This window comes from Pseudopodoces humilis, chromosome 21, assembly GCF_049639895.1.
Source record: "Pseudopodoces humilis isolate 2021_Gansu_Grassland_sample_001 chromosome 21, ASM4963989v1, whole genome shotgun sequence".
Classification (NCBI taxonomy): domain Eukaryota; kingdom Metazoa; phylum Chordata; class Aves; order Passeriformes; family Paridae; genus Pseudopodoces; species Pseudopodoces humilis.
The window spans coordinates 1,365,508-1,392,213 of record NC_142220.1 but is presented as its reverse complement, the minus strand read 5'-3'; the positions used below and the strand labels follow the sequence as shown (position 1 = coordinate 1,392,213).

Sequence of the window (26,706 nt, the reverse complement as noted above, 5' to 3'; positions counted from 1 at the left end):
AGAGAAAACGCTCAGGTGCAAGACCAGACACAGAGAGAGGAAGCAGCGGCTTCCTTCCCCATCCAAGGCCAATTATTCCAGGTGTTACGCAAGGCTCCCATTCCCATCCCAAACACCGGGATCCACCTTCCCCGGAGCTCCGGGGACACCTCGGGCAGTCCCAGCCTGGAAAAGCCCATCCCAAAGATGGAATCACGGCAAGAAAATTCCATCCCAGAGGAGTTTTCCTGGCGTCAGGGAGTTGCCATCACTCCAGGCTTCCCAGGTGGGATTCCCTGTTAATCCCTCAGGCCAGGGATCCTCGCTGGGCTCTCACGGCTCCCCAGAGCCCGGGCATTTACATCCTATTTTATGTGGAAAGCACTAAAATGGCATCACACCCTTTAAAACAGACATTTCCACCTCGCTTCCACACCCAGGCTCTGCCCCTGCCGCCCCCTCCCCACCGGGCTCTGCCACCAGGCCTCGAATTTTAATTGAAAAAATGTGATTTACGTTAATTGGCAGCAGATGAATTACAGGGCTCAAAAGCAGGGGAACATTTGATCCAGCAGATTTATGGCAGCGGGGAACCGACCATCCCAGCTTTTGCATCCCCCTCACAGCCCCCACTGCCAAAACAGCTCAGCTGGCCAAAAAACGGGAAAAAAAACCAAAACAAAACAAAACAAAAAAAGTAATTAGTGTTTAATTTCTCAACAATTTTTTTTTTACCTTCCTTTTAATTGCCCCACATAAAACTGTCCTAGAATTTTACAGCCTGGCCCAGTCCTCTTTGCTGGTTTTAATTAGGCTGAGGCAGGGCTGGCGCTTAATTTGGAGAGGGGGAGGACGTCAGACCACGCTCGGGGAAGGTTTTGCCATTCCAAGCACCCGGAAAACATCAGCGGGAGCAGGAGCAGCGCTCCCAGAGCTGGAACTGGGGGAGGCTCATCCCGCTCCAAGAAATCCCTGTTGGAAAGGAGCAGAGCTCTCTGCCAGCACAATTTCCTCTCCTTGAGGGAGACCAAAGGATGGAAAACGGGAAAAGGAGCTTGGCTGGGAGCGGCTTTGGGGTAATTCCCATTCCTGGGGGATCAGGGCTCCAGCCCAGCCCTTCCTCAGAGAGGGGCTCAAGCAGAGAGCACCAGGAGCAGCTTCCCAAAGCTCTCCCAGCCTGGAGGAGGAACAGGGAATTCCTTGCAGGACTCCAGAATTCCTGCCCCGGGCCCGGCCGGCCAGGGTTAATATTTGCATTTGGGAAAGCAAACTCATAAATCCCGCGGATTTCTCCGTGCAGCCACTCTGGGATTCCTGGGAGGAAAGCCGGGCTGGTTCTCCAGCTGCTCACCCAGGAAGGTCCCACCCTTCCCCGGCCGTGTTTGCTCGGAGCAGGTCGGAGCTGGGCCGTCCTTTGAGGGAAATATTCCTTAGGAACTCCAAAACTTCCATATCCAAGCACTGGGATCCCCCCAGGCCATCCCTGGCTCTGTCCCTGGGGTTGAAATCAATGGATCCAGGTGGGATTTTGTGCTGGAATTGTGTTGGGAAAGGATGGCACAGTGGGAGCTCTGGTCTATGGACAAGGTGGGACTAGGTCTTGGAAACCTTTTCCAGCCTAAATGACCCTGGGAAAAACTTCCTGGCTGCTCCCAAATAATTATTTGGAGTCCATGCTCACGAGGCCACTGTGCTTTTTACACGACAGGACCCCTTTTTTTTTGGTTAAATAACGTTTAAAATCCTAAAACATTAATTATCATAAACATTTCCACTCCATAAATATCCCTTTTACGTTCAATTTCCACACGGCACCTTCCGGTGCTTACAGGCTAGGAGGGAACAGAATCCAGGGATAATTAACAACAGGATTCTAGGGCAAATAATTTGCATTTCAGTGGCTTCTGGAGCAGGAGGGATGGCAGTGGTGGTTAAAGGCTGGAAAGGGAAAAGGGAAAGGACAGGGAAGAGCTTTCCTGCAAAATAAAAGTGTTAAATTCCTGGGCTGGCTTTGTTGGGACAGGAGTTTCTCAAGGTTTCCTGGACAATCCAAGGCATCCCCAAAATCCCCTGGAAATGTGGCAAATGGAAAACAACATCCAGCACTCACGGAGCCAGAGGGGTTTATTAAATGTCGTTTAATTGTCTCTGGGTGACTTTGCTCTCATTGGGACATTCCCCTCGCTGAGGTTCGGCTTTTCCCCCATTCCTGCGCCTGCTTCCCGCTCCCACCTGGACTGGGATCCACTGGGATGTTCCAGGTGTGGCAGAAGGACCCTCCCGAGGCCACCCAGCTCAGGGTGCTGGAAAGCCCAGCACCAGCTCAGCTCCTGCTCTTCCAAAGGCTCCAGTTCCCACCACGGGATCCACTGCAGCTCCGGTATCCACAGGAAACACCCAAACCCCCAAAAAACAGCAAAAATTAAAAAAAAAAAAAAAAATGAGCAGAGGGGTAAAAATAAAGACAAAAAAAATCCACTGGAAACTGGGCAAGCGCTTGGTCCTTGCCAGAGGAAAGCACTGAGCTGCTGCTTGAGCCAGGAGCTCTTCACCATCCATCCATCCATCCATCCATCCATCCATCCATCCATCCATCACCAGGATCCAAGAGGACAATTCCCAAAGGCCAGCAGAAAATGGAGCTTTTTCCTGTCAGTTCCGTGTGGCAGGAGCTGAGCTCCTGGTGGGATCCTCCTCACGGGGAGGGGATGGAGCCCGGGCAGGTTCCAGGTGTGGAGCTGGGGCTGGAGGCAAGGGAAGAACCTCTCCCAGCCCTGAGGTTCCATCGCTGTCCCTGAGCTGCAGCTGCAGCCTCGGGAGCTGCTCCTGCGTGTCCTGGCTGTCCCCTCTGTCCCTCACCCCGAGCTTTCAGCACGGGCCCTGCGAAGGAAAAACAGCGTTAGTGGGCTGGAGCGGGGCTGCTCCTTCCTCAGCACCAAATCCCGTGTTTGGAGAGATGGGGGAAAGAGGAGAGGGAGCAGCAGCCCCGGAGCCTTTTTAACCTCCTTTTCCCAACCTCTCCTGTGCACTCCCACAGCTGAGAGCAGCTGCAGATGCTCCTGTTCTCCTCTCGGGCACGGTGGGGCTCTGCAGGGCACCCACCCCAAATTCCCGGGGGCTGGGGGTCCCTGCAGATGGAGCTCAGACATCAGTGGTGGCACCCCAGAGGTCTCTCACGAGCATCACTGGGGTTTGTAAAGCACCAACCCCAAATCCCTGGGCTCTGGGAGCAGAGAACAGCGGGATCTGGGACAGCCAGAGGGCTCAGACATCGGTGGTGGCACCCCAGAGACACCCAGTGCCCCCCGAGAAGGTCCAGAGTCCTCTCATGAGCATCACTGGGATTTGCAGGGCATCCACCCCAAATCCCCGGGCTCTGGGAGCAGAGAACAGCGGGATCTGGGATGATGAGCAGCGAGCTCAGACATCGGTGGTGACACCCCAGAGATCCCTCCCGAGCATCTCTGGGCACCAACCCCAAATCCCCGGGCTCTGGACACCCGTGCGGGTGCGGCACAGCCAGGGACGGTGCTGCCATCCCAGAGGAGAACACCCGGAGCCTCCAACCGCACCTCTGGCAGCTCACAGCCCCCCAGGGCCCCCCGAAACCGCAGCAAAGCCCGGGGTGAATCAGGCCCGGAGGGCGCAGCCAGCCCCGGCCGTGCCCGCCCGGCCCCGCGTTTGAAGGAGCCGCGGCCGGGAGCGATCAGAGGCGCTGGCAGCGATAGCGCAGCCCCGGGCGCTGCTCTGATCTGTTATCTCGGGCCGGACCCGGGTTTGAACGCGGGGAAACACCCGCACATCAAAGGCGCTTCCTGCCGCCTCCAGCCCGGGGCAGCGCTCGGGGAGCTCGGGATGCGGCCGGGGATCCGCGGGGATCCGCGGGGAGAGGCGGGGAGAGGCACCGGGGATGGTGCCCTGCCCGTGTTGGGGACACCAGCACAGGCTCAGGGATGGAGCTGTGTCCCCTGTCCCTGCTGGGGACACCAGCACAGGCTCAGGGATGGAGGCACCAGGAGATATCAGGATTTTGAGAGAGACAGGACCACAGGGAGATGTGTTAAAACATGAATTATTATTTTATTATTCTTTTTCTATGAAGGAGTGAGGACGTCTTCACCTTATTCAGCAGATGCTCTTGGTCAGTGGTCACAAGGCTACAGGTCACAAGAGTTTTTAAAGATTAATTAACCAATAAATTAATGCCACAAAAGAATGATTCTACTTTCACACCAGTAGTTAATTAATGTGTTTTATACATCTCTGCTGCAGTGAGATTCTTAACCAATCATGCACTGACACACAAAGCTACTTGTTATACCTTAAACTTCTTATTGCCTTTATAACTACTATATCTTAACTTCAAAGCCTTAAAACTTCCTACAGCCTAACTTCGTGTCTTTCTATTTAAGCTCACATTCTAATTTATGATTCTAGATCCGGAAGCCTTCTCCAAGGTCTTAAATCAAGCCCTGTGTCTGAGCTTGCATTTACAGGACCTTGGGAGCTTTCTGTGCCTGCAATTCCCAGGGGGAGCCGCGTTCCCTGCCCGTCCTGGGGACATCGGCACGTCCTGAGTGTGAACTGACCCCTCACAGCCCGACACGTTCCAGGTGCCTCCCGCGATCTCCAGGAGGGATCATCTGCCTCCCTCGGGGAGAGGACACCAGTGCCGGGGTTTTGGTCCTCTCCAGGAGCCCCCAGAGCATCCCCGGAGAGCAGGGATGGAACGGGATCAGCACCGGCAAGAGGGGAGGATCCACCCCGAGCCAGCAGAGGAGGGGTGAGCTGCAGCAGGAGCGAGGCCCTGCACGTTTTGGGATGGGGATCTGCCTCCTGCCCTGCCCAAAGCCGTTCTCCAGGAGCAGGGCAAGGCACGGGAACGGAACGGGAATTGTGTGGAGGGTGGCAGCATCCCCAGACAGCCAGAGCACGAACTGTGTGCGCAGCAAAGCCAAACGGGAAAGGGATCCAAGAGGCAGGGACAGGATTCTGGCAGCTCCCACCTCCCTGCTGCTCCCTCAGACCCCTGGCCCTGCTCAGACTTGCCCCAATTCCGCTTTTATTGCCGGAATTCTTCCCCATCCAAAGGGCTGGATTAAGAAAAACGCAGCTGGAGAGCCACAGCCCGATTGCAGGAGCTGGTCCCAGCAGAGCTGCCCAGCACCTCGTGCCCTGGCCCTGCACCCACACCCAGGCAGGCTCAGCCTGGCCCCAAAATCCTGGAGAAGGGGAAGGGAAGTCCTGGCATGTCTGTGTCCATCCTTCCCCACGCGTCCCATCTCACCAGGGAATCCTTCCAGCTCCTTCCTCCCTGCTCTCCCACAGGCAGAACCCCCAGGCCGGGCCAGCTCACACCCAGAGCCCACCCTGGGCTGGGAATTTGGGATCCTTGGGAAGGACCCCTCGCCACGCTGCCTCCTGCATCACCAGCACTGCGGGATGTGCTGCACTACGGAGCCATGGAAATGTTTAGGGGAAAAGGGACTTTAAAATTCATCCAGTTTCACCCCCTGCCACGTCCCACTGTCCCAGCTGCTCCAAGCCTGGCCTGACTTCCAGGGATGGAGCAGCCACAGCTTCTCCGTGGGTTCCTGCGTGAGCTCAGTGCCAGGGCTGGAGCAGCTGCCTCACTCCTGGAGGATCTAAACCAGCCTGGAGGGATCAGCCAGGCTCGGGGCAGCCCCCTGCACAGCCACAGCCGAATTCCCAGAGCCTGTCCCAAGGGATTATCCCCAAACCCTGCCAAAATCCCGGGCGGGCAGGGCAGAGGTGTCACCGCAGCTCCTGGGCGGGAGGAGCGCTTTGTTCCCTTGCTGGGAAGGTGTTAATGAATAACCCGGCCCAGACAGGCGCTGGCGGCTCCCTGAGTCACCGAGAGCCCGGCTCTGACTCACAGACACCCGGCCCGAGCCCCCTGGGGCAGGGGGGATGCTCAGTGCCAGGATGGGACCCCCCAAACCCTGCCTCTGTAACCCCAAAATAGCCCAGGCTGGGGGAGAGCTCCCCAAAGATGTGACAGCACAAACCCCTCGGAGCTGAGGGGCAGGAGGAGCTGCAGGAAGGAGCCCAGGGCACCGCAGAGCACCCCCAGATCTGGAAGGGGATGGCTCTGGCTGCATCCCAGGGGACATCCAGGGATGCCACAGGTGAGTCCTGCCAGAGGCTCATTCCCAGAGGGATGCACGCAGCTCCCAGCTCCATCTGCAGCTCCCTCCTCAAATTCCAGCCCTGACCAAACCCCCCGAACCTGAGCACAGGTGGAAGCCTAAAAATAGAGCATCTCACCCCCCCCGCCACACCCCTGAGCACTTTCTCGTTCACACACTCCAACCTGTTCTGCCTCCCGCTCTTTCGAGCAATTTTCCCCTCCTTCCCCGCAGGAAAAGGCCACCCTGGTTCTTGAAATCCGTGTGTCACTTGTTCTAAATCCTGAAAAAATGACAGGCAGGGCAAGGAATGAAGAAAGTCCCATTCTCCTTCATTTTTGCAGCAGGGTGACGAGCACGGGGTGACATCAGGCTGGGCCAGCCCTGGGTTTCGGGAAGGCTCTGGCAGCCGTGACAGCTCTGGGTCATTGATTGAAGTGTCCCCAGAGTGACAAACCAGGCTGAGGGATGGGCCTGAGCCATTCCCTGAGCACCAGGGAATTCTTAATTCCCGGTTTTTCCTGCTGGAACTCCGGAGCCCCTCGCTGTGGGCAGGCAGGAGCTGAGCAGCTCCCCTTGGTTTCCAGATCCTGGTGATCCCTGTGATCCCTGGATCTTCCAAAGGAGCTGATCTGGATTTGCTGCAGGGGAGGGGACGCTCTGAGGCACCTCCTGCTCCCACAGAGGCGTGCAAAGGCCGGATCCCCGGGATAAAAGGGATTCCAGGGGGTCCCCTCCTCATTCCCACACCTGTCTCCCATTCCAGGGTGGAATAAACTGTTCACAGGGTGGGAAAAGTGCTGCAAACCCTCCGTGCCTGTCCCCAGGGAGGTGCTGATGGTCTCATCCCGCAGGATCCCAGCCCAGCTCTGCTCCCCACGGCCCGGGGACGTCCCAAACCCACACATCTGGCTCAAGGTGTTCCCTGGAAAGCTTTGGATCAGGGAGTGACACCAAACCAGGGTGCAAAGGCCACGCCGGGGTCCTGCCCCGTGCTCGGAGGTGGGAGAGGGGGAAGGAGGAAAGCCCACGTTGATTTCACAGCTCTGAGCTGATCTCCAGCCCGGGGATTACCAGTTTAAGCTGCGTTTTTTCCTGCGGTGACCCTAAGCTGATTAATTCTCTGTGCCCCCCCACTTCTCCCCTCCCTCCCTTCCTTCTTTCCGTGGAAAAAGAGGGAATAAAATCCCGGTGGAATGTGCCTAGGCAGAGCTGGGAGCAGAGATGCTCCCCCAGCCTGACGGGATCCCAACTTCCTACGGAGTTCCCAACCACCACAACCCTGATCCCAAAGGATGGAGCAGGGCAGGGGTTGAGGGACGGAATCACTGATGAGGCCTAAACATGGGGAATTTTATAAATGACTCCTTTGGAATTACTGCCCTTAAAGTGGAACGGAAAACTGGGATGAAACATGGATAAACCACAGCTAAAATATGGATAAAACATATCAGATCCCAAAGGATCTGATATTCCTGAGGGAAGGAAATCTTTCCATCCCAGCAGGTCATGGTGAGCCCCATCAGCACCGGCATCGCTTCCCGGTGCAACGGGAATTGTCGGTCCTGGAGATGCGGCCAAAGCCACCCTGGCAGCATCCAGCCACACTTCCCGAGGGCAGGAATCTCCTTTGGGATGGATTTTTGGGAGAAAATCCCACCTTCCTGAAGAACTGGGCGCTCCCAGGGCTCTCCCCCGCCGAGCTGGGGAACAGCTGATCCCTTTTCAACACTTCCACACATCCCAGCCGTAATTTACGGAGCTCGTTTCCCCGGCACCCCGAGCTCAGCACCCGCCTGCGCTGGGAGTTTTGTTTGCTTTAATTGAGTGGGGAGGGAAAAAAAAAAAACGAACTTGGAAAAAAGCAAAACTCCTCTCCCAACCCCCTGGTTTCATTTTCCAGCTGCTTTGATTTATGGATCGGCCCATTCCCTTTTAATGGGCTCTCCCTGCCGGAGCCAGGGGGTTTCCTGCGGGGCAGGGATTTGAGGGGGTCCTGCCATGTCCAGAGACTTCGTTCCCAACATCATCCCTTGGATTTGAGGAGGAGGGAAAGCTCCTGCTGGATTCTGCTGCACCCTCCATCCCCAGCCCTGCTTGTCCCACTTCCCAACACCTTCCCGCTCCCTGCTCCCAACATTCCCAAAACAAAAGCCACTCTACTGCAGAGCAAGATTCCAAGGGAGATATTTTCACAAGGACTGCAGGCACGAAACCTGATTTTTCCAAGCTACACCCACTTCCCTGCTCCCTCCTTCCTCCTGCCTGTGCTGGTTTATGGATAAAGCCATAAAACTTCAGTGGGAAGTGGGATTTGGGATTTGGAAGGGGAATCCCAAGGGATGAACAGCTCCATCCCAGCCCCTCCTGGAGAGGGGGAGACCTGGCCAGTGCTGGAGCCCGGGGAGAGGATCCCAGCAGTGCCCAGCCTTCCTCCTCCTCCTCCTCCTCTCCCTTGGGCAGGATCCAGGGCCCGGAGCCTGCAGGGAGAACTCCCAGCGGATGAGATCTGCATCTCCCTTAATTAAATTGTTCCTCTGGGATTAAGGAGAGGGCTGTGCCCAGCCCAGGCTGCAGCGCTGGAGCACCAAGCCCAGAGCCCAATGGGTTTTCCCTTCCAGGCTGGATGCAGGAGCTGGAGGAGAGGGAGGCTCCACATCCACAGAGGAGCTGGAGACCTCTGGATTACGGAGAGGATGGGTGAAAACTCAGGATGTGCAGCCCAGCTCAGCCAGGGCACCCCAGCTGTGGCAGCCCCAGCACTGGGGTGCTGAGGGAAGGATCCTGTGGAAGGAACCACAGCCCCTGGGGATTCCCAGCTTTGTGGGCTCCTACAAATTATCCCCAATCCCAAACTGGGATCATCCAGGAGAGAAATCCCGACTCCACCGAAGGCTAAAAGCAACAAAAACAAGGGTGGAAATTGGACACGGAGCAGCCCCAGCCATTCCAGCCCAAAGCCCCCCAGTTAACCCATCCCACTGAAGGTGGGGATGCCAAACCAGCCCTGGCAGAGGAGGGGGTGCTCCCCCAGCTCCCTCGGGCCCAGTTCCCCCAGTTCAGCCTGGGTACGAGCACTGGGAGCCGCGTTTGCCCTGGGCTTGGCCTCTCACAATCAGGGCTTTCAGAAATCCTCTCCATCTCGGAGGAGCCTCGGCCTGGCTGAGCCCCAGCTCCAGCCCAGGATAAACACAGCCCGCCTGGCCTCGGAGGTGCCAGAGGCTCGGAGGCACGATCCCTTTGGATAAACATCCCTGCAAACCCAGCCCTGTGCTGAGGGAACACGGAGAGCGCTCCGTGCACGGGGTGAAGTGTTTGGGAACACTGGGGCACCGGGAGATGCTCTCCCTCCCTCCCTCCTGCCCGCCAGGCTCGGCATTTACTGGGGATTTAAAGGCAAAGCCCAGCAGGAGGCTTGGGAGGAGGAGGAGGAGGAGGAGGAGGATGGTCTGAGCCACCTGGGGGTCCAGGACAGGCAGGTGGAGATGTCCCCGTGTCCCTCACGCCTCTGAGGGAGGCACAAACGATGCTGGGCAGGGAGGAGAGGCAGGGCTGGGATGCAGAGGGGGATCCAGCCCTGGGGACGGGCACAAACAGCTGCAGGAAAAGCCCTGAGCCAGAGGAAGTTCAGGATTAGGGTCTCACACCCTGACCCTGCACCAGGGCTGAGGAGGGATTCACACTGACACAGCAGGGCTAGGCTGGTTCTTAGGAAAATCTTCCCTGGGAAGGTGGGGAGGCCCTGGAATAGAATTCCCAGAGAAGCTGCGGCTGCCCCTGGATCGCTGGAAGTGCCCAAAGCCAGCTTGGAGCAGCCTGGGATGGTGGGAGATGTCCCTGCCCACGGCAGGGGTGGCACTGGATGAGCTTTAAGGTCCTTCCCAACCCAAACCAATCCAGGATTCCATGATCAGCGTTTCCAACATGAACTATCCTGCTCCCCACGGGAACGCTCCATTGTGTCCAAGGAGCACGGAAAAGATTCCAACAAAATCCAGCTGTGCCAACCTCTCCCAAGGGATTTCCCAGCCCCATTTCCCCCTCTCCTTTCTCCCTCTCCCTCCATCCCTTGCTTTTCCAGCTTCCAGAGGGTTAACAGGTGTGTTCTCCCGCAGGGCTGGGCTCCTTTCCCTCCCTCCTGCCCCTCTTTCCCGGCATGGACTGGGAGACCGGAGGCTCTCCAGATTTAATCTCCAAGACAAACACCCTGGAGCTGCTCCATGTGCAGGGATCCGGAGGAGCAGCGCCGGGCTCGGGGCTCTGCCCACCCCTCCCGGCTGCCAGGGAGGTGACCCCAGCTCTGCCGCAGGTTTGGAGCTGGGAGTGAAGGAATTCCCGCCCCGAGAGCCTCTGGGTGGTTTTTTACGGAATGGGAGATTCCACAGGGAGGAAGATGAACATTAAAACCCCAAACGTGGCCCTGAGTGTGGCTCAAGGTGCTGATGCGGTGAAGAACCTCCTGGTTTGTCCCAAAATGTCACCATTTTATGGCCATTCCTCCTGAGAGCCCAGGAAAAATCCGGAGGAGGAGGTTTGGGAGCTGCTGGACGTCACCTGGCACGAGGCAGGGGTTTGTTCAAGGTCATTGTTGTGACAAAGGTTTAAATCTCACACCAGCTCCGGGCCCAGCATTCCAGAGAGATCCAGGGAACACCTGGATGCTCCTGCTGGGAAGAGGAAGGAAAACATCTCCAGGTTATTTGGCCTCCCATGAAACACCTCAAGCTTCCAGCGGGAAGTTGGGAGATTGGGATCATTTTCCATGGGGAATGGGAGAGCCAGAAGAGAGCTGGGATTAGCCCTGGCGCAACCCCAAAGTCCGCCTTCCATCCCTAAAAACTACAGGCAAAAACCTGCTGGGCTGGAATTGGGTCTGGTCTGGACATTGGACTCATTTCTCCCTGAGAAATGCGTTTTCCTGGGATTTTGTGGGGCTTCCAGGAGGGAAGAACTCTCCCAACCAAGCTTGGGACCTCCAGCACAGCCTGAGAACTGCATTAGCTCTGAAGGGATTTGGATCACCTGGATCTGGGATCACCTGGGGTCTGCCCACGCCTCTCCCCAGCTCCAAAGTGGCTCTCTGAGGACGGTGGCTGCATTAATCCCACCCCACACCCGTGTTTCCATGAAAAAAGCTCTTCCCTAAACCCAGGGGAGCAATAAAAGTATAAATAGTGCTGCAGGCACCACCGAACGGGGCCGTTTGAAGCGGATTTATTTTACCCTGCGCTCTGTGGGGTGGTGTTTAAGGTATTTAAGGATGAAGGGGGAGGATGAATCCGAGCTGCTCTGTCCAAACACCCCACAGAGCTCTGGTGGTCTCCCAGAGCTCCAGCCCCCCCAGATTAATGACCTGGCCCCACCTTTCATGTGCCACCCACGGGAACACACCAAGCATTTCTCCCTGGCTGCAGCCGGGAGCTCCCAGAGCTCCAAAATCCCAGCCCGCCTCCCTCCACCCGGATATTTCCCGATATTTGCCTTTGGGATATCTTTTGATATCAAAAGGTGGCCACAGCCCCGTCCCTGAGCTCGCTGGTGGTCCCAGAAAAAGCGGCCAGAGGATCTCAGCCCAAGCACGGCCAGGTCCTCGTGGGCAGCCACAAAAACCCTTCAAAGGAGCCGGGAACAGGGAGGCTCCAGTCCCCCCAAACCCCAGGTGGGGACGCTGAGCTCGGTGTGCCCAAAACCCCGGCCAGGGGGGCTGGGCAGGCGGCAGAGGGGCAAAGGAGGCAAAGCCACAGCTCCTGTGCTCCATCCAAGGCACGAGTTCAGCGAGTTCCCTGCGGTCCGGCCACGGGAAGAGGATTTTTCCTGGATGGGGCCTTTCCCTGCTCACATCCCCGCTCCGGGCCAGGAGAGGGACAAAGGGGACACTGTCCCTTCACTCCCAGCTCGCCACGAGAGGGGGGACAGCCCAAACAGCTCCGTCACCCCACCCGGGTGCCTTGGGGACAGCGAGGTCCCCTGCTCACCTCCCCAAAACCTCCTGGGGGTTTTCCCCTCCTCTCTGGGATTGAGCTGCCCCCAGGCTCCTGGAGGAATTTTGTGTCCCCTGCAGCCACAGCGGTGACAAGGAGCTGGGACATCCTGGGATCAGCCCGGATGAGGGACAGCACCTGGAACTGCTGGGAGCAGCCCAGGGATGGCAAAACCCCTCAGGATTTTACTGTCACTGTTAATTCGTGCTGGAGAAGCCCTCAGCAGAGCCTCCCCTCTCACCCACGGGTTCCTTTCCTTCCCAAATATCCACTCCAGTTTTATTCCTTTGTGCCTTCCTCCACTGCCGCTGAATTCCCAGATTTTTGGTTGCACAAGGATAAAACCCCCCCCTCCCTTTCCCGCTTTCCATCACTGGCCGTGTCACAGGGGCACGGGGAAGTGACCAAATCCAGAGGATTTCCCTAAATCCAGAAAGGTGTGGAGCCCATGGCTCACCCCTCCCTCCCATCCCGAGGGAAGGGCTGCCGGGATGTTGGATCTGTTCCTCCCCAGTTCCCACGGGCAGAGCTCTCCTGAGGCTTCACCTCATCCCCTGCACGACAGCAATAATAATGAACCAGTAATTAATTAATTAGCTGCTGCAGCGATTCCTGCTGCTCCCTCAGCACCTTCTGTCCAGCCGGTTCTTCCCGTTATTTTTGTCCTGGGCAGGAATTTTGCCGCTGACACAAATCCCTGGCCAGGAGCAGGAGCGGGATCAGGATGGTTATCCCAGATCCCCCGTGGGATCAGCCAAGGAACAACACCCCCTCTCCCAAACTGCGCTGGGATCCAGGGAATATTTCATTCCAAGATAACAACAGCCCCAAGCTGCTTTTTCCATTTGGAGTCTCTGATCCAAGCAGGAAGTTTGAGAGGACAGAGGGGACAAACTGCGGTGCTGGAACATCTGCTTTGCAACACCCAGGAGCCCCTCCTGGCCAAAAGCCTCAGGGCTGGAGCACGGGGGTTCTGGAAGAAGCTGCAGCTGCTGGGAAGAGCCTGGCTGAGCTCCTGGAATCCCGGGAATCCCAGGAAACGGGCACACGGAGCCCAGGATGCCATCCCAGCCCGCCTGCCTGGGAGCCAGGTGGCTTTCCCTGCCTGTGGACACCCGGAGTGGCAGCAGGTGACGAACCCAGGGGCTGTTTGCTGGGGAGCAGCAGGGAGAGCCCCATTCCAGCCTGGGAATTGCCCAGCTCTGGGCTCTGGAGCTGGCAGTGGGAAAACAAGGATCAGTCCATGATCCCCATTCCAGCCTGGGAATTGCCCAGCTCTGGGCTCTGGAGCTGGCAGTGGGAAAACAGGGATCAGTCCATGCAGGAACAGCCATCCCCTGTGTCCAGGGGGATCAAGGCAAAGCCACCTCCCATCCCTTCTGGAGCCCCTCCTGTGCTCTGAGCTGCTGATTCCAGCAGGATTTGCCACCCTTCAGGCACTGGAATACCTTGGAATACCTTGGCACCACTGGAAATGTAGGAAAAGTCCCGGTCACAAGGCAGAAATCACCCGGAGGTGCCGCTGTCCCCTGTCCCCCTGGCTGAGGGACTTCAGTCCTGCTCCAGGGACAGGGCAGGGATGGATCCACAGATCCCTTTCCCTCCTCACCTCTGGGAACTCGCGTGGATTGTAACATTTCCTGCTGAGGAATTGCGCAGATGTTGGATTCCTGGTGGGAACCTCGCATGGGCTCCCTGAGGAACTCAGGAAAAGTCTGGGGAGTGCAGGGACACCTCCCTGTGCCCACAGGGATCCACACAAGGAACGCCGAGCACGGGAGCAACACCCCGGGGTGAGGCAGGACAAATCCTCCCATCCACGGGATTCCCAATTCCTGCACTTGGCTTTCCAGTGAATTTGGTCCTGGCCCCACACGAGCAGGGATGAGCCAGAGCCAGAGCATCACCTGCAGGGATGAAATCCATCCCACACCTCAGCAGTACGGAAAATCCAAGGAAAAAAACCTTGGAAAGAGGCACGGGCGTGGAGACGACATTCCCTCACTGCTCCAGGCCACGAGGATTTAGGAACCATGGGAATGATGAGAGGAGAAGAGTTCCGGAACAAGGCTGACTTGTTTGCATGAGCACAGCCGATTTTCCTGGGAAAACAGCCTGAAAACCACTGGAGAAGCTGTGCAGGGATAAGGGAGCGGAGCTTTGGAGAGGTGGGGCTGGGGATGAGCCTCGGGAGCAGAGCTGGGATCTGCTGGGCTCATCCCGCAGCCATTCCAGCAGCGCTCTCCCAGCCCCGACATTCCCAGAGCCGTCGGAAAGGCAGAAAACGATCCTGTCCTGATGTCAGGCTCTTGGCAAGCGCCGTCCCCACCCCCCGACAGACGCATCCTGTTCCGATCCGGCTTGGGAATTCCAGGAACATCTGCAACCTCCCTCGCCCCAGCTGCGTGTCCGTACCTGCAGCGCATCCCACAAATCCCATATCCCATCCCACATCCCACACCCAGCGCGGCTGGAAAAGGCAGCGGAGCCTCCCCAGCACCGCTGCGGCTCCCGCAGGAGCTGGAATGTTTCGTCCCCAGCAAATCCCCTCCGGGAAGTGAATAAATTGGGAATGTCAAAGCCAGCGTTCCGTGGAACGCCTGGAGGGGCGGGAGAGGAGGAGCGCACGGGGATGTGTGAGCAGCGTATTCCCAAATCCCGAGGGAAATTAGGAGAAGTAGGAGCAGCACCGTGATCCTGACAAGGGGCAGGCAGGGAGGATCCAGCTGGGAATGCGGGGCTGGGATGGAGCAGAGGATTTGGGAAAGGGAGCCTGTAAAACACCGCTAATCCCTCCTGAGCGCTCAGCAGCCACAGCAGGAGGCTCTGCCGGCATTCCAGGGGAAATCTGGGAAGCGACAGCTCCTGCTGTCCTATCCTGGCGCTCTGCAAGGTGGGAAAAGCTCTCCCTCGGAGCAGGACAATTCCATTCCACCCCTGCCATGGGCAGGGACACCTTCCACTACCCCAGGCTGGCCTTGGGCATTCCAGGGATGGGATATCCACAATTTCCTCATTGCCACGACCGCTGGCAGGGATGAGCTGCGGTGCCGAGGAGCATCGGGGCAGTCCCAGACATCATCCCCATCCTCACCCTCATCCCACGGACACGGAGCAGAACCAGGGATGGGCACGGAGAGCTGGATCTGGTTCCCAGGGAATCCAAAGGAAGGTTTGGACACCGTGAGGAACGAGGCATTTCCTCGCCGAGCTCATTTGGCTGCTGCAGGGAAATGGAACGGGGAGATAAGGGGCAGCCGATGGGATGCACATCCCTGTTCCCGGCTCTCCCCGGCCACCTCTGCGCCTCAGGGGGAAAATTCCCATTCCTGCAGCCCAGGAATGAGCTGGAGAGAGGAAAACAAAAGGGACGCTCTGTGGAGAGGCTGAATTAATTCAATTCCGTGCAGAAGGAAATTTGTCCCCCTAGCCAGAGTGAAAACAAAACGGAGCAAGCAGGGAGGGGAGGGATTGAGCTCCACTCGGAATTCCAGGGGCAAATCCCCCCCTGGGCACTGCCTGAGCACCACTCCAAGGGCGCCGTGTCCTGCCCCAGCTCTCCCAGTTGGGATGCCAGGGCACAGGGAATGAAAGGGAAGAGGAACTCGGCTGAATTGCGAGGCTGCAGCCAGGCCCTGCTCGCCCAAGATTATCCAGAGCAGCGTGAGGCTCCTCCACAGCGGATCCAGCCGCTCGGAACAGCCGTGGATGGAGCAGGCTCCGGGAGGGGGAGGAGAAGGAAAACGAGGATTGGGATGCCCTGGCTTTGGGATTGGGATGAGGTCTGGAGGAGCACAGAGCGCTCGGTGCCGTCCTCCAAAAGCATCGATCCCAGCCTGCATCCCGCTCCTGCTGGTCCCCAGGGAATGGGGGGGTCCAGAGGTCCCTGGCAGCTCCTGGGCTCCCAGGAGAGAGCCTGGCTCTGTCCCTGCAGGCCCAGGGCTCCCTGCCAGCCCCAGCGCCGAGGGACACGCTCCAGAGCCTGTCCCACCGCAAAGGGAAGGCAAAAAGCATCTCCCAGCCGGTTTTATTTTCCAGAAGGAAAGATGAGAGCCAGCCCAGACCCACCCCGTGGTGCTCCAAGAGGCTCTCCCTGATTCCTGCATCCATAAAATCTCTGCTGGTTTATTCCCACTGGGGAAATCCATCCTTTCCCTGGATGGAGCGTTTTTGGAAGAGGCCACAGAGCTGCTGCTCCTCCTCCAGCGCCAAGGACAGCCTCCAGCAGCACCCACACCCCTTCCTCACATTTCAAATCCGCCAGATTCAACCTTCAGTAATAGAAACCCAACCTTCAGGGAGGCAGAGGGAGCAGTGCACCGTAAACCAGCAGCACCCAAACCTCACAGAACTGCCTTTTGTGGAAACACGGAATGGTTTGGGATGGGAGAGGCTTCAAAGCTCACCCAGTGCCACCCCCTGCCATGGTTCCACTGCCCCAGCTCGCTCCAAGCCCTGTCCAACCTGGCCTTGGGCACTTCCAGGGATGAAGCAGCCCCGACCTGTCTGGCATGGAGGGTTAAACCCGGCTTAAGCGCTTGGTCGAGGGTGAGGCAAGGCCCAGGGATGAGCAGCAGCTCGAGGTGGGCACACCTGGGGCCACCATGACCCCACAGGGCTGTCCCTGCTCCCCCCAGCCCCAGCAGGGATCAGCACACGGATAAAGGATCCCAACAAACGTGGGGGCTTCAGGATGCCCCCAGATCCAAGGAAAAGAAAGGAAAGGTTAAACAAGCAGAGAAAGCCACGGTGGCTCCATCCAACAGCAACAGCGTTTGGCAACGGGGTTTGGAAAAATTCATAATTCTGCAAAATTTCAGCAGTGGGGAAGTGGATGGGGAGATGAGGGAAAAGGCAGCCTGGAAATTCAGAAATGCCTTGAAATCCTCTCCCCAGCCCCAAGCAGGGCTGGGAAATAAGGAGCAACACAACACAACACATTGCTGATGGCTTTTCCATTAAAGCCACGCTCTAAACCCCCCTCCTTGTATCCCATCCTTTGCTTGCAGCAGGCCCCACTTTTCTTTCTTTTCTTTTTTTTTTTTATTTTTTTATTATCCCTCCCCTCCTCTCCCTCCTTTTTAATAATAATAATAATAAAATAAAATAAAAAAAAAAGAAAAAGTTATATGACTTTAATTAAATGCACTTATTAAAGGGTGAGCTATGTGCAGAGGCTGGGTTTGTGCTGCAGGCACATTTTCCAGGGAGCTGCCGAGTGTCTGCATCCGCCCGCCCCGGGCCCTTTTTAATGCCCAAATAAATCCCCACCTGAGGTGCTGACAGCTTTTTATGCACTGAGGCAGCCAAGAAAGTAAACACAGGGGCAAAGTTTTAACCTCTTGCAGGCACAGAAACTCCTCCCAGCTGGGTCAGGCTCAGGTGGGAAGGCCCAGAAGAAAAAGTGTCCCCCCAGTGTCCCCCCAGTGTCCCCCCAGTGTCCCCCCAGTGTCCCCCCAGTGTCCCCAGGGTTCAGCCGTGGGGGCTGAGCCATTCCAGCCTCTCCCAGCCTTGTCAGCTCAGGGAGCAGCTGCCAGGAGCAGTAAATAATTGTAATTAAATGTGAGGAAAGCCCCAGGGCCACGGAGATGCCGCGAGAGATGGAGCAGCTCTGCGGACTGGGAGAGTTGGGAATGTTCACCTGGAGATGGGAAAGCTCCAGGGAGAGCTCAGAGCCCCTTCCAGGGCCTGAAGGGAGCTTAGGAAAACCAGGGAAAGCAGAGCCATGGAGCAGCTGGAGAGCCAGGGCTGTGCCACAGGGACACAGGGAATGGCTTCCCACTGCCAGGGCAGGGAGAGGGGGGATACTGGGAAGCAATTCCTGCCTGTGAGGGTGGGGAGGCCCTGGAATGGAATTCCCAGAGAAGCTGTGGCTGCTCCTGGATCCCTGGAAGCGTCCCAGGCCAGGCTGGAGCAGTGGGAGGTGTCCTGCCATGGCAGGGGGATGGATCCATGGCCTGCATGGGATTTAAGGTCCTTTCCAAGCCAAACCATTCCATAATCCCGTGATAACAGGAAAGCTGTTCCTGTCCCAGCTGGAATGCAATGTCAAGTGATGGAAAACATCCTGTCCCTGTGGGAGCCTCCCAGCACCAGCCCCAGGGCCTGCAGTTCCTGGGATGCCAGGCTCCACAGCATCTCCACATTATCCAGGATTTGCATCCCTGTTTCCAAAGCCAAGCCCGGGCTTTGCATATTGTCAGTGAGGGAGGAAAGATGGGGCAGATAATGGGCAAACTCCAAACAAATCCAGGAAGGAAAGGAGAAAAAATAAAAATAAAAAGGAACCAAAGCCACAGAGGTGCTGCTTTTTCCCTGGGCCAAACGTGGCATTCCCCTTTCCCAGAGCTGCAGCAGGAGTTCCACCGGAGCTGCCGCGCTTTGGAAACAGCAACTCCGAATTCCGAAGGTGTCCAATTCCCAACCTCCCAGCGCAATTAACAGCCACTAATTAACTCCGTGTGCTCGGGGCCTGCCAAAGCCCAGCTGGGCTGCTCAGAGCTGCCAAAGGCAGCACCTCCCAAAGCCAGGGGCACCGGGAAGCTCCTCCCGGGGATCCCAGGATGCTGCAGCCACCTCCTGCTCCAAGAGACCGAAGATTCCAGCCCCAAGAGCAGCATCCCGGCCTCCTGGATGAGGAATTCCCTGCCAAAATAAAGGAATCCCACAGGGAGCTGGAGGCTCTGGGATGGGCAGGTTTGGCGCTGCTTGCCCTCCTGGAGCCTCAGCCTCTGCTCCAAGGGCCTCGGGAAAATCTGGGATCCTTTGGGATGTCCCGGAGAGCACCGAGAGTCAAATGTGAGTCCCGAGCCGGGATATTCCGGGATGCTCCGACACCTCCCGTCCCAGCCACGAGCGGGAAGCAGCGGGATGCTCCATCCTGCCAGGAGCGATGCTTTGCGCTGCTGTTTTTAATAAGTTTTTTGCTGGAATTTGCAGCAGCCCAGCCCGGCCTTCAGTGGGTCACTGGGGCAGCGCGTGGCAGGGCCGGGCTCCAGCAGAAACTTTCCTCTTGTCTGGAAAAATTACGGCCTCGGCCGCTGCTCCCACATCTGACAAGACGCCGCATGCTCCGCTAATCCTCGCCAGAGATTAACTCTGGATTTAGAATTCCTTCCTCTCGGTGTGGCAATTAGGAGAGCTGGCGGTGGGCTGGGCTTTTTTCCCTGTCTCTAAGCTCTTGGCAAGGAGAGAACTTTCTCTGAGCTGGCTGGGAAGGGTCGAGGTGGATCTCGTGTTGCTTCTCCTCTCGGAGCCGAGCCCTGGAGCCGGTGGGATGTCCTGTGTCACATCCAGACCCTGGGATGTCACATCCAGCCCCTGGGATGTCACATCCAGACCCTGGGATGTCCTGTGTCCCATCGAGCCCCTGGGATGTCCTGTGTCACATCCAGACCCTGGGATGTCACATCGAGCCCCTGGGATGTCACATCCAGCCCCTGGGATGTCACATCCAGCCCCTGGGATGTCCCATGTCCCATCGAGCCAAGGGATTGTCCCTTGTCCCGTCCCTCACCCTGCTCTGGTGGCACCCAGACAGCCAAAGGCGCTGCTGGCTCGTGGGGACAGGAAAGGAGAAGCTGTCCCAGTCCTGGGAGAAGATTTGGGATGGATTTGCTGCCAACAGATCCTCACCAAAATCTGCTCCTCCTCCTCCTCCTCCTCCTCCTCTGCCTCAGGAGCCCCCAGAGTGACATATTTCACCCCAAAACGGCTGGGATCCAACAGGGGATCCAGCAGGGACATGAAAGGGATCAGCTGCTCCAAGGAACCCCAAAAGCCCAAGGCCCGCAGTTACAAAACAGGAACAATTCAACCTAAATGAGACTTAGCGAGGAAATCGTTCCAAAAACATGAGGACATGATTTCTTACGGAAGCCCCAGCCTGGTCCCGTGCAGATCCCAATCCCAGGGGATGGGACACTCCAGGGCAGCTGTTCCCACTCCACAGGCACAGAGTGACTCCGGAGCAGCTCGTGGGAAACTCAGGAAAGGATTCCCTGAACAGAGCAAAGACAACTCCTCCAGTACTCTGAGAAAAAGGAAAAAATAGGGAGAAAAAATGGGGAAAAAGAAAGGTATCAAGTGCCTGGAGCTGTCAGAAAGATTTCTGCAGCTTTGGCAAGACAGACACAACTAATTTAGCGCAGCCTGGCTGAGGAATATTAAGGAATATTAAGCTGTCAGTCTGGATGATAGGAATTTAATCACTGGGAGCAGATCAAAGCTCGGCAGCACCGTCGGTGGTGGGCCGGACACAGGGATCTGAGAGCTGGGATGTGCAGGAAAAGCCTGTCCAGAGGGAACAGCCCCTCCTGGCATGGCACTGCCACAGGGATTGTCATTCCAGGATGCTGGAGCACTTCGGGCTGGCCCCAAGGATGGGAATGCCATGGATGAGCCATCGGAATTCCTGTGGGGAAGGCTCAGGAGGGCCCTGGATCCCAACAGAAATCCCTTCCCTGGGGTGTTCCAGCCTTTGGCCACTCCAGCTGTTTTTCCTGGCGTTTGTCAGGCACCGGCTCCGGGCTGGGAAATGGAATTCCCATGGGATCTGTCCACATCTGGGCCTGGGAAAACCCAGCCCTCGCTCCTGGAGGGACAAACCCCTCTGGCGCTGGATCAGCCCAATCCCTCCCAGTGCAGACAATTCCTGGGAGCCTCGGCCTCCGCCCCAAAGGCCTCGGGAAACGCCGGGATCCTTTGGAAAACCCTGCAGAGCGCCAAGAGTCGGATGCACCTTGTGAGTCCCTTCCAAGCCGGGATATTCTGGGATGCTCCAACACCTCCCATCCCAGCCGCAAGTGGAAAGCAGCGGGATGCTGGATCCTGCTGGGAACAACGCTCTGCACTGCTATTTTTAATCACTTTTTTGGGAATTTGCAGCAGCTCCAGCGGCCACCTGGAGCTTCCCAATTAAGCAGGGCAGCCATCCCCGATTAGGGAGCCCGGTTACATAAACCTAATTAGCAGGGCTCCGCTGCCAGCCCGGCCGCTGGCTCTGCTAATCCGGGATTTGTCCTGAGGAGCCGAAGGGAGCCGGCAGTGCCAGCCAGGCCGCTCACGTGTCCCCAGGAATGAGGTGAGCTCGCAGCACTCGGGGGCCTTAATCCTCTCAAACAGCCCCAGACGGGATCCAGGGCTGCGCAAAAAAATAAAAAACAGGGAAAACATCCTAAAATCTGCTGGAGAAAGGGCAGGATTAGGCTGGAGCAAAGCTGGGTCCTGCAGTGCTGACCCGGCTCCAAGAGGAACTTTTTGGGGTGGGGGAGAGGCTGCAGCCACTCTGCTGGACCCCAAAACCTGCAGCAGCTCTGTCACATTCCCTAAAGTCCTTCCCGAGAGCTTTGGGGCTGGTGCTGTTGGAAAGGGAAATTCCTGCACTGCCAAGTTGAGAGTTCTGAGTTGAGCTAATCTTAATTAGGGATCTCCGGGTTAACCCCACATCAACTGCAGGATTCCCCAGGCACTGCAGGATGGCACCGGCTCCTGGTAATTGGATCACTCCTCAAGCTTTGAAAATCGGGATTATTCCAAAGGAAATAAATCCCGAGATTTGACCACAGAGAAAATTCTGATGCTGTTCCTTTTCCTTTTTCCTTCCTGGCTTTTCAGACTTCGGGGCTGTGTTGTCAAACTGATTTACAAACAGAAACCTGCAAAGTTGCTTAATAAAAAAGAAAAACGAGTCAGCCGACACCAAAAATCTCCAATTTTAAGCAAAACCGCAGCTCTAGAGCCAGGAGAGGTCCCAGCTCCGGCTCCTCTGGCCAAGCCCATCCAGAGGGAGCAGAGCAGGGCCCGGCTGGGATGGATTTCAGGGAGCACCCGCTCGGGATTCTCCTGCTCCTGCTCCTGTCCTTAGCCAAGAGGAACAGTTTGTTCCCTGGATTGTGGGGAGGTGAGGCCAGGACAGCACCCAGAGCTCTGGCAGCAGCGTTCCCCCTGCAGCAATTTGAATTTATAACCCGCTCATGGCAGCCTGGAGAAAGGCAGGAACTGGGCTCCTAATCCCTGAAATTAAAGGCGATCCAGAAATCACAGTTTGGGAGTTCTCTTCCTCCTGAGCTTCCCACAGACAACTGCAGCCTTGCCAAAGGCAGCTTTCCCACACGGCCTTAAACAAGGATTAAATCCCACACTGACACACGGCTTCATCGTCCCAGAGGATCCCAAAAATCCCTTTGGCAAAGGAAACTCCCCCCACTGGAGCTGGGAACGCCGGGGATTCCCACCCTCGCTTGGATCTTTGCTTAGGAGCGGGTCCCTAGGGCTGGCCCTGCTTCCAGGGTGATGTTCCCAAGGTCAGAGCAGAGCCAGGAGTGCCTGGAGCAGCCCCGGGGACAGGGAAGGGACCAATTTCCCCCCTCCCTTCACCTTCCCTCAGGTGAGTCCTTATCAAGCACCCCCAGGTGAGCCCTTATCAGCCCGCGGCACCACAAAGGGCCATAAAGGGCCGGGAGGTGACAGCTGTGCTCCAGGTGTGCTCCAGGTGTGCCCCAGGTGGGGAGGGGCCCTTTCATCTCGCCTCAAACCTGGCCCAGACTGGGGGAAAACCCAGCAGGGTGGGCTTTGGGGCCTCTGGAGACCTTGGGAATTTTTTATTCCCTGGCATCCATCCCTTGGGAGCAAAAGGAACCGGGCTGCCCCATCCCGAGGGATTTTGGGATGACATTCCAGCAACGAGAGCCCCGGCACCATTCCCAGAGGAAAGATGTGGCCGTGGGGACAGGAAAATCCAGGGAAAAACACGGCGGGTGGAACCTTTTCCCAAATTCCCCGAGGGCAGGGCACAGGAGGGATTTGAACGGGAGGGATCTGAGGCACAGCCGGGCACATCCCAAGTGCAGAGGTCGCTCCTCATTTTTCCCTTTCAAGCTCCGGCCGCAGGTGGCGGCTGTGCCCGGGGCAGAGCGGTGCCAGCCCCGGCCGATGTCCCCGCAGGTGTCACCGCGGCCCGGGGGACCTGTCCTGCCCGGGCACGGGCTGGTCCTGTCCTTGGGCTGGCAGCAAACACGTCCTTATCGCCCGGCCCTTATCTCCTGGGCAAACAGCGGGGTCGCGCCGTGCCCGGCCCGGACAGTGTTTCATTACCCCGGTGTTTAGTTACCCCGATGTTTAATTACCCCAATGTTTAATTACCCCGATGTTTCATTACCCCGACCCTCGTGGGAAGGGGCAGCCAGGGGTAGGTGGGAACTGCAGGGGAATTCCACAACGGGAGATGAAACAGAGCTGGAAAAACAGCGGGTAAACAGCCTGGGAATGTCCCAGGGACGTGCTCAGCCAGCAGGGAAGGTTCAGAGAGTATCCCAAATTCCAGCCTGGGAATGTCCCAGGGACCTGCTCAGCCAGCAGGGAAGGTTCAGAGAGTATCCCAAATTCCAGCCTGGGAATGTCCAGGGACCTGCTCAGCCAGCAGGGAAGGTTCAGAGAGTATCCCAAATTCCAGCCTGGGAATGTCCCAGGGACGTGCTCAGCCAGCAGGGAAGGTTCAGAGAGTATCCCAAATTCCAGCCTGGGAATGTCCCAGGGACCTGCTCAGCCAGCAGGGAAGGTTCAGAGAATATCCCAAATTCCAGCCTGGGAATGTCCAGGGATCTGCTCAGCCAGCAGGAAGGGCTCCGTGTCCCAAATGCCCCAATCCCAGGATGTTTCCCCCCTCTTGTGTGAGGAATTCCCTTCTCCTGGGAGTTGGGAATTCCCAGCTGGAGCAGGGACTGCTTCTACACCAACTTGATGGATGCAGGAATATCCAGCACCGGATCCCCAAAACCTTCCCCACCCTTGGAGGTGTTGGGTGATCCCCTAAAGCCTCTCCCGGCTTTTCCTGCAGCCCCGGGAAGGGCACGGGGAGGGTTCAGCCCCAGCAGAGCCCCCTCGGCGCTGTCCGGAGGGCTCTGGAACCCCTGGCCCAGCAGCTCCATCCCAGCGCATTCCCGAGGCTGCATCCCAGAGCCAGGAATGCGCCGGGAGCACATCAGGGAAGGTGTTAAAGAGCCGGGCACTTGTTTATAACCCGCCGGGAAGCGGCGATTCCCTCTTAATCCTCTGCGAGCGCCGCTTTACGAGCCGGGGCTCCCGCGGAGCTGCACAAACACCTGGCCAGGAAAACCTGGAGCACAAAATTCCCAATCCTCACCTGGCCCGAGCCGCTTTGGGATCAGACTGGAGGCGATCGGCTCAAAACTAAACGGAGGAAAACGAAGGAATTCCTCTGGTGTCAAGGTGCTCCCGCTCCCGGCTGGGGATGGAGCAAAGGGGGGTCCTGCTCCAAGGGGGATTCCTGCTGAAATCCCTGATCCCGACCTGGACATTCCCACACCAGGATGGAATTTTTGGGGTCTCCCAGCTCCTTCCCAGCAGCTGCTCCTGGCCCTGGGCTGGCAGAGCCCAGCCCAGCCTCTCCCCACCTGAGGCTCCCAGCAGGGCTCAGTTTGAGGAGCAAGGAGCGGCTTTTGTTGGATACATTTCCAAAATTCCTCGTTTTCCAGGGAATTGGAGCTGAGAGCCCCATGGAGCACCTGGGGCTGGGGGAGCAGGGCTGGAGGGGAGGAGCAGGCGAGGGCTTCCCCAGCCCCAGGCACTGCTCCCTGCGCAAATTCCAACACCTCCCATCCAGCCAAATCCTCCAGGAAGGGCTCCTGGGGTTTGGAGACTGCCGGGTTTGGGAACATCCAGAGATTTGGGATTTGGAGATTAGGAACATCCAGAGGAGCTTTGGAATTTGGAGACAGACAGGTCTAGGAACACCCTTGGGATTTGGAGACAGCCGGGTTTAGGACATCCAGAGGACTTTTGGGGTTTGACATTTGGCATTTGGAAAAGGGCATTTCCCCATGGAAAAGGGGAATTTCCCCATGGAAAAGGGGCATTTCCCCACAGAATTCAAACCTGGAGAGAGGAGCTGAGCAACAGCTCCAAGAGAACAAGAAATGCCTCCCCCCAAATCCCCCAAATCTCCCAAATCCCGAGCTGCTCCTTCCCCTCCTGGTTCCCACCCAGAGGGAGCTGCTCTCCACCTGCCCAGGGATTTGCCTGAAATTTGTTTTCCAGGATTTGTTTATCACCCCCAGCCCGTGGCTCCTCCCGGGTCCCTCTGGATCAGGAAATCAAAAATAAAATAAATAAAATATGGGAATGGAGGAAAAAGCTGGAGTTTCAATTTTAAAATTGTAATTTGAAAGTTAAAATTAAATGTACTGTTTAAAATATTGGTAAATTGGAATAAAACCAATTATGACTATGATGTTATTTGTTATAATCAATAATAATGATATATTAATAAATATACAATCATAAAATATTATGATTGTATATTAATATTACATTATTTATAATAATATAGTGTATTGATATTTGTAATAATAAAATCATGGTGAATACATTAATGTTGTGACATAACTATTGATAGAATATTTATTGTATTGTTATTATTCTATTATAATAAATGATTACTAGAATAGGTATTGTATTATTATAATTCTATTATAATAGAACTATTAATAGAATAGTCCTGGACTAACGGAGACAGAAGGAGGAGATCTCCCTGTGCGGGATAAATTCCATTCCAGACCAATCCTTTGCACCCTTTATTCCTTTGGAGAGTTCCCAAATCCGATCCTGCCCTTTCCTCATGGAAAAGAGAATCCCTCTGCAGCCAGGCCAGGCCAGGCTCCTTCCCAAGGGCAGGGAAAAGCCGGGAAGAGAAGGAACTGCAGCAGAGCAGGACACGGAAAGCCCTGAGAGCCTCGGGACACCAAAACTTCCAAGGGAAAAGCTCCAAAGGATCGTGGAATGGTTTGGCTCACAAGGAACCTCAGGGATCACCCAGTTCCAAGCCCCTGCCACGCATTTGGTGGCCAAAATCCACCAGCAACCCGGGAAAAAGGACGGGAAACAAAGGAAAAGGGAGAGGGAGGGAGAGAGAAGGTGAAGGGGCCGGACAGGCGGGGATGGAAGCAGGGAGAAGGATTTGCTCCGGAGCCTGTTCCTGAAACTCGCAGCCCCCGTGCCAGGCACTCCCGAATACTAATCAGAGCTGAAAAAATATCCAACAATTAGGAAGGAAAGTCTCCTGGCAGGGTTTCTCCTGGAGACGTCGGGCTGGTTTTGTTTATGAGCGGGAGGAAGTGGGAACCGCTCCTGTTTGTTCTGCGGGAGAAAAGAGAAAGCTCCAGTGTTTTAATTTCTCCGCTGAAAAACCCTGGAGATTTGGCCTGAGACGGAGCAGAGAGGCTGATCCAGATTCACCCGCAGCCTTTTGTTACAAGAAAATATTTGAGTCGTTTTTTTCCCCCCCCTCTCCCTCCCCTTCTGCGTGGGCAAAGAAAGGGGCAGTGGATACAAAGCCGGCATTTTTTGTTCCCAGAAAATATCAATGAAAAGAGCATTCCAGAGGCCAAGGGCACAGCGCAGCTCCCAGGGCACGGGAGATGTCCTGGCTGGGCAGATGCACCCCAGGAAGGGCAAAAATATCACCTCAAAAACTCCTTTCTGTTAGAAAGGCAGGTGAGCAACAGTCGGGCTTCAATTTAAAAGCTTAAATTAAGTTAAATTAAAAGCCTAAACTGAGTTTTTAACCAGATTTTTGCCTC

General features: G+C 56.5%; 1 long non-coding RNA gene across 1 annotated transcript in view; it reads right to left on the bottom strand.

Moving 5' to 3' along the window:
- Positions 1 to 2,126: 2,126 nt before the first annotated feature.
- LOC148182685 (uncharacterized) overlaps positions 2,127 to 26,706 on the bottom strand; it is a 39,428-nt gene continuing 14,848 nt past the window's right edge. The window contains exon 3 of the long non-coding RNA XR_015774339.1: positions 2,127 to 2,859. This is a non-coding gene — a long non-coding RNA (uncharacterized LOC148182685). The remainder of the gene's footprint in view (positions 2,860 to 26,706) is intronic.